The following is a 15,796-nucleotide window of genomic DNA, read 5'->3' on the forward strand; positions in this document are numbered from 1 at the left end:
ACCTGTAGCTGCAGTCAACATCGGCTTTCAAAAACTTTGTCTCAACTCCGAGCATTACATAATTTCGGTTGCTAAGCGAAGGTTTTTCGTTTTTCGGTTCCCTTCTACTCCTTTCCGTTCCCGCTACTTCCTTTTTCCCTTCATCGCAGTTAACAAAGTGCATCCGAGAGTTGGTGTAGTAACGGTTGCATACTCTTTCCGAAATTAGTTCGAAATGCCGGAAGCCGTGGCGCCTACTTGCGGCCTTAAATACATTCTTGAGTGATGAACAGTTGGCCGATTTCAATTAAAGTGAATTGCAAGTGCGAGTAGAGTTAGTCAAGAGGATAAATTCCGACTTTGACTGCTCTCAACTTAACCTGGAACAGATAGTAATAGCGACGACGCGCACAAAAGATTTAACACCCCGTACTGTGAAGCAATAGGGAGAATTTGCCGCTTCTTAAACAGCGAAAAAAGAAAGCACGAGGCAAATTCAACCGAATGGCATGACATCAGTGCCGCCTTCAAAGGCAATTCGAGGCCTACCAGACTGCCGGAATTTAATCTTCCGCGATTTGGTGGAGTTTACATCGATTGGCCGGACTTTTACGCTATGTTCAACACGGTTGTGGGAACAAAAAAAGGAGGATTTGTCAAACGTGGAAAAATTCATCTTCATTCCTGCTTAAATGGTGCAGAGTTGGACAGGAAGGAATTATGACAGGACTTAAGACTATTGATTTTTCGATTTAATAATAATTTTTACATTTCCAGGCACACGTTTGGTCATTATTCAAGCTACCAGGTGTAGAGAAGGGATCCGTAAGTAGTTTGCAGCACTTGAACGACAAGGCAAATTCACACTTGAGCGTCCTCAATACTATGGCAACAACGCAGGACATTCTTGACAGTGATCATTACATCTCATCTCTTCGAAGCTGGACCATCAGAACCAGGAGAGGTGGGAAGAGGGGTTGCGTGCAAAGGAGCTGCCGAATTCGGACAAATTTTCCACATTTTTGCGCTATGGTAGACAATACACCTAGCAAACAGGTGTGAAATGTAGCTAGTAGAAGTCATCACACCACACATACCATACCTCATCTTTAGATACTGTAACCTCTTGCTCTGTCGCCAAATAATACCGATTACGTGTTGCTCGCCCGCAATATTTTATGTCAAAAACTGCTCCGCCGTATTCCTACCTTGCCGGGCTTTACTCGACTCGGCCTCTCAAATCAACTTCGCACCTCCCGTTTCGCAAATCAACTGCATTTCCAAATCCATCGCTCAACCATCTCCATATCAGGGATCGGCGAGTCCTCGCTAGCATCGGATAAGTCAGTTAATAATTTCACACAATACGGTAACACAACGTCGCTTGCAGCTGCCGTTACCCGGTCAATCACCGATTATCACCCACATTTCGACCTTAACCCATCTGAATGGAAAATACCAGAAAAGCTCGAGTTCGCCGACCCTCTCTTCTACAAAAGCCAACGCATTGACTTGCTTATTGAAGCAAGTGTGTTCTTCGAACTGCTTTGTATTAGACAAATTCGTTTAGGAAACCATTTACCCACCCTCAAGAAAACTAGACTTGGATGGATCGTCTCAGGGGGCTTAAAGGTAGGAGCCTCTACGCGCCCATCTTCAATTTCCTCAATTCAGGAACCCTGCACTCAATTGGAGTCAGAATCGTTTTCTGACGCATTAAAGAAAAGTTGCCCAGATTCTACAACAACCATTTCGAAGCCTGCTTGAGATACCGGATAATTTGCTCTTCAGTGTCTCAAACTGGTGGACAAACCACCCCGCGATCAAGCGCAGCATTCTTTCAACAACCGCTATATTCTACGATTTGCTTGGAGTAATAGCCCCAATCATCAACAAGGATAAGCCTGCCTGTGATGAGTCCTTACCGCAATCTTTGTATTTGTCTTGGTTGGGGCACATGTCACAGATCGCAACAGTTACTTGCTTAAAATGTCCTCGCTTTGTTTTACAGCATAACTCATCTTGCAAATTCATGGATTCCAAAATGCCTGCTGGAACTGGCATTCCGCTGGCAACGAAAGTACTGGAACAGGCGGCAACGCCAACATTTCCTCCATCCCCTCATCGTCATCATCGTCGTCGTCAATTTCATCTTCACCTTAGTCGAGAACCCGCTCTTCTGGCCAGCGTTCAGGTGGAAGAATCGCACACGGCCACGTATACAGCTAGGCAACATGGTCCTCATCAAGGGAGGATAACTTACCCCTTGCGGTGGCGGAGGGGTGGAGCGCACCGTCTCCGGAGATGATGGCGTCGATCGACTTGCGGTGATCCGCAAGATCTCCCTCTCTCACCTTTGTCTTTATCTCTGTATGTAGAATTAGATCATTTTAGTTGAATAAAATAGTTCAAATCAGAACTCCTTATCGATCGCACGTACTGTGCCTTTCGTTGGAAACAAAATTCATCAAGTCCTAAAACATAACTAAACACTGCATTTAATATAAAACCTAAATTAATAAAAAATCTTATTAAAATATTCACGTACTAAAAGATCACTTAGTTGAAAACTATATGGTACAAACCCAAGCTGTTATGCAGCGATAATAATTAAACAATATTCAAAATATTCATATTTCACTCTCACGAATTTTTACAAGGACTGCTAGGCATGGATATACCAGAACAAATGAACGCAGTTGTAGATATTCCAAAACTGCAACTCCATACCACTTTTGGCTTTATACAGATATATCAAGAAACAAATGTGGCGACGGGTGTTCACGTTATCGACGAGAAGTCAAAATTCGATCCATTCAGCGATAAAACATACCCCATAGAGTTAGTCACAGGAAGAACTCATACATTTAACAAGACAATAAGGTACAATAACGAACACGGCTGCGTTAGGGCGGGCGTGGCTAGATGGGAAAAAAATAATTTGCATTTGGGGCATCATAAAAACCTACATGCTTAATTCGAACTTTCTATCTCTTATAGTTACCGAGATATCAGCTTTTCAGAAAATGCGAAAGCCGTCTTTTAAGCCTTGTGGGCGTATGGGTGCGATAGCATAATATGCGATAGCATCTAAAGATTATACATACTGGATTTTAATTTTCTAGCTCTAATATTTCCTGAGATTTCAGCGATTTTAGTTTTTAGCGATGTGTGGGCGGTAGGGTGTGCCATGAAGATACTGTAATAAAGTTGCGGTGAGTAAGGACCTCGAGAATCTTCATGGTTAATCTCAACTTAGTATCTCTTATAGTTCCTGAGATCTCAGTGTTCATACAGACAGACGGGCAGTCGGACAGACGAATCTAGTATACCCTTTTACTCTACGAGTAACGGTACATGTAAGTACTTACCAAATCTATAGCAATTTGACATCGCAATGGTTTAACAACCATTTTTAACGGAAAAGGCTGTAGTATTTTAAGTGAAAAATCTACTTGTAAGTGTAACGCAAAGCTGGGTAATGAATGATTTGGAAAAATGCTTAACAAAATTCAGAAAGAACAATTCGAATTTTGGTTGCACTCGTATAAAAGGTTTTATTTTAAATATTTCTTGCATTTGTCATATAGATTGCATTTAATAACTTGGCGAATATTACCACAGAAGATACAAAATTATTAAGGGATAGGAAAACTCAAATTCAAGCAGACTTCCGCACCCAAATGGGATTCATGTCGACAAACAAATGAGTGGAGGTAGTGGAACTTCTAATGATGGTATGGTGTTTTATTTTTGGGGATTACCATTTAACCAACGTTTGTAGTAAGAGGTAAAATATTTAATGTAGTCTTGGAAAAAAATTATTTAATGAAAAGTCGCGCCATCCGAATGTATGGAAGGGATACGATATGATTTTTTTACAGTGTGCTTAGAATATTTTTATAGATTTTTGGAAAAAATTTCATTGCGATATCACCACTAGAAACATTTTTGGCAGCGGCGCCTTACAAGCCCAACCACTGTGGGTTCAGTTACTCAGTATGCTTTTTTGACAAAAGGTGGCGCTTTGTGCAAAATGAATATTTTAAAATTGTGTAAAACAGGTATGTATATATTTATTCATATATTAGTCGCTTTTTTATTTATTATTGGTTTTTAAGTTGCTTATAGAGATATTCTAAATTTTAAAAGTTAAGTGAATTTGTTCCATTTACAAACATAAATGCGTTCATCGCGATCTTGTAGCCAACGACCGTTCACAACTTTCTCAATATGACGACTGACTCCCAAACTCTCTCTCACTACCGAACATTGAAGTTCGGCCTGTGCTTGCGATCCGATAACCGATAGCCGATAAATTAAAATAATCTACCACTACGTGTAGTGTTGTTATTCTCTTTTCCAATCGATAACTCTACATTCGGCTGTCCTGATATATCCTTCGACCCGAAGGAATTCAATGGCTTATATATATATATGACACGATTGATGTTTTACAAGGCCCTTCACCATCACCCACCTTCTTAACATCATATCTACCATGACTCGTTAATTAAACTATCATGTATTGTCCCAAAAACTCTTCCTCTAACTTGAGCCCATCTCCATACTGAGTTCGTTTTATAGCCACCAAATCATTTTCTATATGCTGCCGCTCTGGTTTCCCTTTTGAATCATTCTGCTCTATTTAATTCTATATATTCTCCTCTTGGAACTTTATAATTTTTTTACGAGCTTTCGCGCGCAATTAGTTTTGATCTTTATTCAAATCATCTATAATGCAATTTAATATATAATATTTTTTTGTTTCTGACTTATTAAACGCATTCTTTAAGCCAATGTACCTCATTTGATGATAAATATTTGATGATTAAACATAAATATAATGGGGAAACGTTTTTAAAATCGATTCATTAGTGTTATTAATTGTAAACGAGATGATGGTCTTGTCAACAACAGGATATAATTAATGTGGACCAGGTATACAGCTAAAAAAGTTTGAAACGAGGTGATCAAGGATCAAACTGGATAAGGCTTTTAAGGAACACGATATTGCTTATTCCTATAAAAGGGATTTAGTTGAACGCCGCATTGCAGATTCTATATTAATTGCTTAAGTTTGGTCACGTACAAAAGCACCAGTCGGCACTCTTGGTTAAATAACAACATCATATTTGGTAACCAACATCATGTATAATGTTGTTTAAGCATTGTAATTTGAATATTGAAAACAAAAATGAAAGGTAAAGGGTAAATTATGAGGAAAAAAGTAAAGATGACTAATCTGTCGACTGTTATTAACGCTGCCACTAGAACATTAAAAAAAAGCCATTGGACATTATGAGTGCAATTAAAATTGCACGAAAATCAGTTCAATCGACAATGGGTTCAAAGAATAACGTGAAAATACCTAGAATTATTAATGTAGCCAAAATTGGTAGTTTTTACCAATCATACCTGTCTTGACTGCTCTAAGTGTCCTCCGTAGTTAGGTAATGGAAGTGCACATGTGGGATATGGGTATATTAAGGTATTAAGCAGCTTATTTAATTTCGTATGGGGACACACTGTTCGGAATTCCACAACCTCGTAGGTTTTTTCCATCAGCCAATTATCTTCCTAATAAAAATTGCGCCTTACTTATTTAAGTTGAAGTCAGTCGATTGCGAATATTGAAGAGAGCAGGTGTCATCCATAGAGTGCGGAAGTCGTGAAGTGTGATACCAAAACCTTTGTTTCTTTAATTTACTTTTATATACATATCCGAAATAATCATTATCAACCCTACAAATTATTGGGGGCTCGTCCGGGAATATAAAAGGAAAAAGAACAAAGAGAAAACTGTGCGTTGACACATCGAAAACTGTCAAGACGAAGATTGAAGTGAAGACTGAGAAAAAAAAAGAAGTAAAAGCTGAAAAGCGTTGGATGTAATTGCTAAACAAGAACAGATAAAGACGAGGAAAATCTAAGAAGTTAAAAAGATCGACTAACGTTGAAGCAGCGAATTGGTGTACACAGACTACAAAAGTGCCAAAAATTTTGCCAAAACTTTACTGTGAGCGTACCCAAAACTTAACTCGAAAAAAAAACTTGCAACGAAAAATCTGCGCAGTAGAGAAAAGAGAACGACGACATACAGCAGCTGACTGGCCACTTGCTATTTTTGCGACAACAAAAAATTCCCTGTGGCGAAAAGAGGAGCTGCAAGATCTGCAAACGACGCAATCCGCCAAAAAATTGCGAGAGACGAGCAAGAAGTGGCAACGAGACGAGCAAGCAGTGCAGCGTGACGACATCGTAGAAGAGTACGAGCTGGAGTAGCAGAGTGGACTGGATTGGCAAAATTCAAGCAGAAGTAGAAGACAGCAAAATCCAATTGGGTGTGGTGAGCGACTGAGGCGTTTTTATATATTTAATCTGATTTGAATTTTTTTGAATACAATTAAATTCTTACTTTGTTGTATCAAAACATTTAAATATTGAATTGTACCACTGTTTGTAAACGGCTTAAACGCATTACTATGGATGCTAGAACGATCCTCGGTTTCTGCCTCGTGTGCCTCTAATAAGGGCAAAGATATCCGAACTAGGTTTGGATACAACTGGCAGAAAAGGAGCTTTGCAGGATCGGTTGTTTGATCATTATGCATTAGATGTGGCTGTCGATGAGGACGGCGAGGCGAATAGAGGAGCTGCAAGATCTGCAAACGACGCAATCCGCCAAAAAATTGCGTGAGACGAGCAAGAAGTCGCAACGAGACAAGCAAGCAGTGCAGCGTGACGACATCGTAGAAGAGTACAAGCTGGTGTAGCAGAGTGGACTGGATTGGCAAAATTTAAGCAGACGTAGAAGATAGCCAAATTCAATTGGGTGTGGTAAACGACTGAGGCGATTTCATATATCTAATCTGATTTGAATTTTTTTTGAATACACGAATTGTTTAGCGTCTATTAAATTCTTAATTTGTTGTATCAAAACATTTAAATATTGAATTGTACCACTGTTTGTAAACGGGTTGAACGCATTACTATGGATGCTAGAACGATGCTCTCTATGACTGTGCCTCTACTAAGGGCAAAGTTATGCGAACTAGGTTTGGATACAACTGGCAGAAAAGGAGCTTTGCAGGATCGGTTGTTCGATCATTATGCATTAGATGTGGCTGACGATGAGGACGGCGAGGCTGATGGGGAAGTTGCGAGTATTAGTAGTACTTCCAATTACCAAGAGGCGGTTCAACCTAGTAGCTCGAGATTTACACTACGCGATATTCAGGACAGTGTTTCATCATTTTCAGGCTCCGAACAATAAGACGTCAATCACTGGCTGTCTGAATTCGATGACGCCGCAGTTACCTTGGGATAACTTGCAGAAATTTATTTATGCTAAGCAACTTCTGATTGAAGCAGCCAAGCTCTACATTAAATGTACAAGGGGAGTTAGGGGTTGGATTGAGCTGAAAAACGCGTTGCAGGAAGAATTCAGTAAAAAGCTATGTTCGGCAGAGATACACAAGATTTTGCGCAAAAGGCAAAAACAACCTAAAGAGACATGCCTCGAGTATCTCTATAGTTTAATGGAGATCAGCAAACCGATAAATCTTGATGAGGAAAGTCTAGTATCGTACTTCATAGATGGCATCCCAGGTAGACAGGTCAACAAGGCAGGGTTGTATCGAGCGAATTCCAATAGGGAACTTAAAGCCGAATTAAGAATTTACGAAAAGATGAAGGGTAAGGGAAATACTAAAGACAATTTGAACAGGGAATCGACAGGTAAGCCAACTTAGAGCAATTTTCAAAGGAAGTGCTTCAAGTGTAACAGCGAAGGCCATATTGCTAAGGATTGCAAAGGCGAAGTAATATTTTACAAGTGCCAAAAGGAAGGACATATCTCTAAAAATTGCGATGAGAATAAAGAAACTATTTCCGTTAAGAAAGAGTTTGCAAACATACTGGAAGTAAAAGCTGCGAAGGGACTCATTTACAAAAAGATGAAAGCTGAAGGAGTGACATTCATAGCCATGATTGATTCGGGATGTGACTTGTGTTTGATGAGAGAGGACATTTTCAGAAGTTTTGAAGGCTTGAAGTTAAAGCCAGTAGTTAAGCACCTGAGAGGTATCGGCAAGGGCGAACTTGTGACCGTAGAATGGATGGTGTATGCTTCTCGGTAACTTTCCATGTCGCTAAACAGAACGAACTCGAGTACTCTGCGGTTGTGGGAAACGATGTGATACAGTTAGTCGACGTAATGTTCAGTTCCAACGGCGTCGAGTTCAGGGCAAAAGAGAGAGACTTTGCATCGACATTTAATGGAATGTGTGTCACGGAGAGAGTCGAGAAAAGTTCCATCCTAGATAAAATTAATTTATCTCACCTGGCCGACAATCAAAAACTAAAAGTACAGGAAAAAGAGAAACAGATCGCAGCTACCCAGTCGCCCTCCAAAAAGACCTGAAAGCAACCAGTGAAGGAAGTTCCACCGTCGAGCGAGGAAAAGTCCGACGCTGAGGAGCAGATCGCCGACAGGTTGAGGACGATAGCGACACCGAGGCAGAAGACGCGGCTGATTTAATTGATGATGAGGCTGAGGAAGATGAAGATGAGAATAATGACGAAGAGGAAGATGATGACGAGAAGGTGGAGCTAGGAGAGGTTTCAAAGACCTCATACGCGGGGAAGGAAGAAGACTCCGACGAAGATGATGAAGCCCCTGTAGAGGAGCCTGTTTCTAAGAAAGGCAAGGAAAGTAAGAAACCCGAGGAATCCAACTCTGAATGAATATTCTAGGGATAAACTTGACATCAGATACTACTGAAGCTGACTTAAGGCAATTGTTTACCAAGAGCGGCGAAATCTAGAGCATCCAGATGTTGGGCATTAAGGCCGTAATAAAGTTCACAACCGATGAAGGCTTCTGTAAATCACTCTTGGCCAACGAAACTATCGTCAACCACGTACCTATTTTTATCGAGCCCAACTCTCTGCTGAAGCACAGATTAATGAAAAGACGCACTGCAAAAAGCCACGCCCCCGGAAAGTTCCAGAGGAACACATTTGACCAAAAACCTTTTAATAAGCGTCCGTCGCAATGGGAACTTAACAGCAACAAAAAAAATATGTCAACAACTCAATAACAACAAACAAAAAAACAACTAATTAACAACAAAAACAACTGATTAACAACAAAGAAACAACTGAATAATTACATAAACAACTGATTATCAATAAAAAACAACAAATAAAAAACATATAATAAAATGAACAATTCGATTCGAATTCGATCCTTCTAAAGACGATTATAGGAAGAAACCTGTTAATCCGACAAGTTTGGCTTATGTTTTCAAAAGGAGGAACGATTGAATTTGAAAATAAAGATATATGATTAAAGTTTCAGACGGTATCTCAAGAATTCAATAGATGTATTAAGATATGTATTTTAGCCAAGGCAAAGGTGCGGGAAAATATAATGTTCCCCATTCTCAAGGCGAAGCGTAAAATGACAAAAATTGGAGAGTCCCTTGTTCTGGAGTTTGAGGAGTACTTCCTATACACCCCGGAAAGGTACACACATCATCGGGACGAATTTATTGAGGAAATGCTTGATGGGAATTTTAATATCCATAAAAAAAATGATAACTTATATTTAGAAATATGTCAATACAAAAAGACCAACACTTTAATATTACATTAAATAAATACAATTTTAAAGTCTATATAAACAATGAATATTTTTATTTCATGGGATGGTTGGGGGTGGAATATATATTAGATGTTTGTTTTTTTCAGTAAACAGTATACATTTAGTAACTGAAGAGTGATTACATAGAGATAATATATTTTTTTAAATATACTTTACTTTAAATTTATACAGATTACAGGTTAATGAATGTATTAGCTCTGTTAGCAGAGGCGAGAATCATTTAAACCTTTTACTGGCCCTTACCTGAACTTTTTAGCGTATTTTTGTAATCAGACCTTTTTAAAATCCAAGGTTAAACGTGAATTATACCAAAATGAAAAGTATAAGAATGGCATGACAGAAGTCGATGGCCTGCAACTCGGCATTTTCCCAATTTGGACAGGGTGTGTTAACTTCTCCTCCGATAGTTTCATGTCATCGTTAGCTCCTGTTTTGACGCGGCCTTTGGTCTTTAAATGGTGGTAGCTGAGCCAAATGGTGGAGCACACCAGGAGGAAGCCGAGTAGAGCGAGGGAGTAGCTAAGGAAAGAACACAGGGAAAGTTCTCCTCTAAGGGTCCCAATGTGGTGGATGTTTCTCAAACTCAGCACGTACAGGAAGGAAAGGCTTAGCCGAGTTTGCTGGGTCGTGAAGTTGACCATGGTCACGGCCGACACAGCGGGTTTTTTCATCGAATCTCCCAGCTGGCTTACAAAATAAGTTCCGTTGAGGCTTTTCTGTCATAGGTTACCAAATACATTCCAGATATCTTTTGGTCTAGTTTTTGTTTGACGGTTATGGTCATATTGGCCTCGATCACTATGAGGGTGCCTTGGTCTACCACAGTTATTGGATCCAGCTGACTTGGTAGCGTGTAACAGTGCACAATAACTCCACTAAATAATTGCTGAGCACAAATGTCCTTTTGGAGCTCCCTGAAGAAGGTGGCGCCGACCGTCGTCTTGCAATACCCTATTTTTAGTTTCGTCCCGGTCACTCAGCGACTAGGATTCCGTTTTCAAAATCTTGGATCTTGTTGTGGTGCTAGACAGGGTAGACTGTTATCTTCTTAAAAACAAGCTTAGAATTAGGGAATTTAATGAGAAAATAAATAAAACTTCTAATATTTCTATCAAACTAATGTTAATATCGCCAATGTCGGAGCTATCTAGAATTGCCGGACTTACAGTATTTAATTTTGCTAGGGTTAAGCACATTAGGATGTTTTCCAAATCTGCGTAACGGTTCTATTTTTAGCAAAAATGACTTCTAAAAATGTGTTTTTAAATTTTGTTCATTGCGCTAGAAAGTTCATTCAAACTTTCTTGGAATTTGAAATTAAATTCTGTTTGTCCTTCATCTGTTTTCATTAGTGGCTCTTGGTTGAATTTTACTTACTCCCAATAATTAATCTTGGGTTATCTGCAACAACTTTAAAGGCAGTCCCAATTAGTTCATACTCCTAGCAGCCCTATGATGGATATGTAGGGTGGCTACCAACTTGCGAATGTATCATATGTCCGTCGCTATAACTGGTAATCTGCGGTCTTCGGGAAATGTTCTCGTTATCGCTTACGCCTGGTCAGCGAAGTCTTCGTATGTCGTCATGTTCGTCGCATGTTCGTGTATACATTCAGTCTTACCGTCGCGTCCGTCCTATTAGCTAGCTATTATTTCCCATATTAAAATGTATTTTCCTAGCCTAGAAAAATATACAAAAATATATAAAAACAAGAGGAAACGCTATAGTCGAGTGCCGCGACCATAAGATACCCGTTACTGTTTTACAAAATTTTAAAATATTATTTTGCTAGTGGAAATTCACAAGGCGCCACCTATTGTCAGAGGAAGTATGTTGAGTATGCTTATAGTGACGTCACTGCCCATGTGAGGCCTTACAACTTAATTTCTTTATAAATAGCGAAAAAATGTTCCGATTTGACAAATCTTTGGTAAATCGATAGGTATTAACAGAGATAAGTTACACAAGGTCAAACGAAGGCATTCATAATAATATTAAAGACGCCACAGTTTTCCGCGGTTTGTGGGCGTCAGAGTGGGCGTGGCCGGATGCAACTTCGTGGCAAGTTGCAAAGGCACCTCCTAAATACGTGATCCTAAACAAAATTATGTAGCTCTTATAGTTTTTGAGATTTTTGCATTTTTGGTTGTTCAAGTTTTGTGGGCGTTAGAGTGGGCGTGGCTTGATCGAAAAAAAACAATTCGCATTGGGGGCATAATAGAAACTTACATGCTTAATCCGAACTTTCTATCTCTTATAGTTACCGAGATATCAGCTTCTTGTGGGCGTATGGGTGGGTGTGGCCGGATAGTAGTGCCACTATAAGATGCGCTGCCATTTAAAGATTATACTTTTTGAATTTCAACTTTCTAACTGCAATAGTTCCTGAGATTTCAGCAATTTTAGTTTTTGGCGATTTGTGGGCGTTAGAGTGGGCGTGGCAGGATGCTGTAATAAACTTGCGCTGTCCCGGGACCTCAAGAATCTTCATGATTAATCTCAACTTTGTATCTGTTGTAGTTCCTGAGATCTCAGCGTTCATACGGACGGACGGACGGACGGACGGACGGACGGACAGACGGACATGGCTCAATCGACTTCGCTATTGATCCTGATCAAGAATATATATACTTTATAGGGTCGCAAACGCTTCCTTCTATCTGTTACATACTTTTTAACGAATCTAGTATACCCTTTTACTCTACGAGTAACGGGTATAATTACTCTACGAGTAACGGGTATAAAAAACAAAGGAATATAAAAAATATAAAAAGCATAAAAAAGGGTCGTGAGCCTAGCAAAGATAGTTAGCGTAGATTGTCCGTTTGGTCCACCCTCCCTCTTATTAAGATCTAATTACCTAGTCTTTTATTGATGATTGTCCCTATAGGTCCTATTGTTTACCTAGTCAAGCGTCTTCTGCTGTGCTTGTTGAATTTTCCTACTAATTTCTCTCTCGTATTGTGGGTTTTTTGTTGGTTACTAAGTGGATTGAATTTTTTTATTTGTTGGTTGCTAAGAGGATTTGTTCTTTGGTATCGTTTAATCTACATCCAAGGCATCTGGCTATTTCGGCTAGATTGCTATGAAACCTCTCTTCTTGACCATTTGATGTGTTATGTAGAGGGGGAACGTTGGAAATGGTGATATTGAAATGATTAAACATATTTGTTATAAAAATTAATTGTTTATTATTATGTTTAATAAAGGTGCTTTTATGTCTATTATGCCCCTTGATGTGATGGTTTGCACTATGGCGAATTTCGAGAATTTATCGACGCATGTACGGACGAATAAAGGCTTAGGAGTTTTTGCGACCATTTGTTTTAAAGGATTGCGTTTGTATTTTGCCATGGAACAATTAGATGTTATTTCTGATGCTAACCGAAGCATTTTTGGGAAAAAATAATTTCTTCTGTTCGGTTGAGTCCGTTATTTCCTGTACGAAGTCTTTCGTTTATTTGAAAGAAGTGTTTGGGAAGGACTCTTCTAGTCGGTGGTCGATAAACGCCAAGTTTGGTAGGGAGCTGCGTTTACTACTTCTGCGTTTACAACATCTTATAATGTTTCTATAAGATTTTCCTGGTTGGGGGCCTCACTTTGCTCTTAAACAAGATGAATGTCTCTACCGAGAAACTGTTTACGTCTTCAATTATTATTTGGTTTCGGAAGCAAATTAGTGGGTTGTCGGTTGCATCGATGGTTTATGTAACCGATTCTTCGCTATGTATAGTGGCTAAGTCCGATTCTTGTCCGTCTGTCCGTATAAACGCTAAGATCTCAGGAACTATAAGAGATAGGAAATTGAGATTAAGCATGAAGATTCTTGAGGTAGCGCAAGCTTTCAGTATCCTGCCACGCCCACTCTTTCGCTCATAAATGACGACTAGCTAAAACCAATGAAATCCCAGGAACTATAAAAGTTAGAAAGTTGAAATTTAGTATGTATAATCTTGGAATGACAGCGCATCTTATGGGAATGCCATTATCCGTTACACCTACCATTACGCCCACCAATTCGAAAGACGGTTTTTACATTTTGTAGAAAAGCTGATAACTCAGTAAGTATAAGTGATAAGAAGTTCGGATAAACTTGTTTTATAATGCTCCAAATGCGAATTGTTTTTTTCCCATCTAGCCATTTCCACTCTAACGTCCACAAAACTCGGACAACCAAGAATAGGACTCATAAGAATAAGTATTGAAGAGATGCCACTGCAACTTACCGAGCGTTTTCATCCGGCCATGCCCACTCTAACGCCCACAAACCGCAGAAAACTTTGGCGTCATTTGACATTGTATAACCTATTTCTATCAAAATGTATCGATTTACTAAAGATGTTTCAAATCGCAACAGTATTTCGTTATTTATGAAGAAATTTTGGTTATAAGGCCTTACATGGGCAGTGACGTTACTATCAGTTACTCAACATGCGTTCTCCGACAATAGGTGGCGCTTAGGGAATTTGCACTAGCAAATTGAATATTTTATAATTTCATAAAACATTAACGGGTATCTTATAGTCACGGCACTCGACTATATCGTTTCTTCTTGTTTGATTTAATTTCCTGAAGTCGATAACTAATCGCTTCTTCATAACCCCATTTTGGTTTGTAACTTTCTTACCTACAACCCAGTTATAGTTGTTATATGGGGCTTGGATGGCCTTATCACGCCGTCCGCTAGAAGTTGTTTAACCTCTTCATTGACGAATTTGGTTGGTTCCCAATCAGTGTTAAGTGTGGCTGTTGGGCCAAGCAGCCAAAGACAAAGACGGATGAGTAGCTGCGGGTTTTTCAGCAGTTTCTATTTTTTCTTGCTTCTTCCAGTTTCGCTTGCGCTTTTGGGAGCTTTCGTAGAATTGCTGTAGCTCGAAGCTTTTGTTGTTAGGCTGTACTTCTTGCATTCGGCGTGGTTTTTTTGCGGTGTTGATTTGGTTTTGATTTGGGTTCGGAATAAAATTGGGAAATTTAGCTGCCCCGGCTTATTTAATCTACAGCAATTAAAATCTTAGTTGGTAAACAGTAGCTTTTGTGTTTAAGTTAAATGGAAGTGCTTTGTCTGGGTCAGTAAAGGCTTTGTGATTTATATCAATCACTTTCTCGAAAATGGCATTTATTGCCAGGGGAATGTCCTCGTCATTAATTTTAATAAAGTTTGCGTTTTCTGCCCTAGTGAACCGGACCTTTTCTTCTCCTTTGTTTGTGTGCAGCTTTTTGTGCTTAAATATTCAAATCAGAGCTTGCTGGATATCTAATCTTAAATATTTATTTTGTTTTCATTTTCTACCACAATTAAATATCAAGAAATTAAATTTATTTATGAGATTTTTGTCTTGCGAGAGGTAAAATTAATAAGCGTTTTTATTAAACCTTATTTTGTAAAATGCAAGGTTTATTTTAATTACTATTTCGAAGTTGACTTTGCTAGAACGAAAAGGCACGGCGCGTGCGTGATTTATTTGACTAACATTATCTTATGCTATGGACAGTAGACACAACGAGAGAGGGAGAGAGGAGAGCGGCTGCCGAATTCCCCTGAGCGAAAAAGCATTATTGGTCCCCGCTCCTCTCTTTGGATACTCGAGACGTACTCCCGGGACCATCGTTGCCAAAACCTGTGCTTGTAAAACAAGACATTGCGCCATCGCCGCAAGCAGGTTGGGCTGATCTGGTCCGGGAGCGACGACGTTAGTAGAGCCAACAGCGGGCAGACGATCAGAAGGCTTCGCCGTCGCTGGGAGCGCTGCTTAGCGCTCCGATTGGGCTCATGTTGCTCCTCTCCGGTCAAAAGGTCGTTGCAGACCGTCCGAAGGAACAGGTACTTTTCAGACTTGACACATGCTTCCCATAGACCGCCGAAGTGGGGTGCTCTGGGCGTTATGAACGCAAATTCGCATCCATTTTTTGATGCGAATGCCTTCAGACCGTCCTCCTGCTCCTCCAGACGGGCCCGGAACTCTTTCAAGTGGCGGTCTGCGCCGACGAAGTTGGTCGCGTTGTCGTACCACACCTTCTCCGGGATCCCGCGGCGACTAACGAACCTTTGAAAAGCCAGTAAAAAAGCTCCATTGGTGAGGCAAGACACTAATTCTAAGTGGACCGCTTTGAATGCAAAACACACAAACAAGGCCATGTACGACGTG

Source organism: Drosophila eugracilis, unplaced genomic scaffold (genome assembly GCF_018153835.1).
Source record: "Drosophila eugracilis isolate 14026-0451.02 unplaced genomic scaffold, ASM1815383v1 contig_1, whole genome shotgun sequence".
In the NCBI taxonomy this organism is placed as follows: Eukaryota; Metazoa; Arthropoda; class Insecta; order Diptera; family Drosophilidae; genus Drosophila; species Drosophila eugracilis.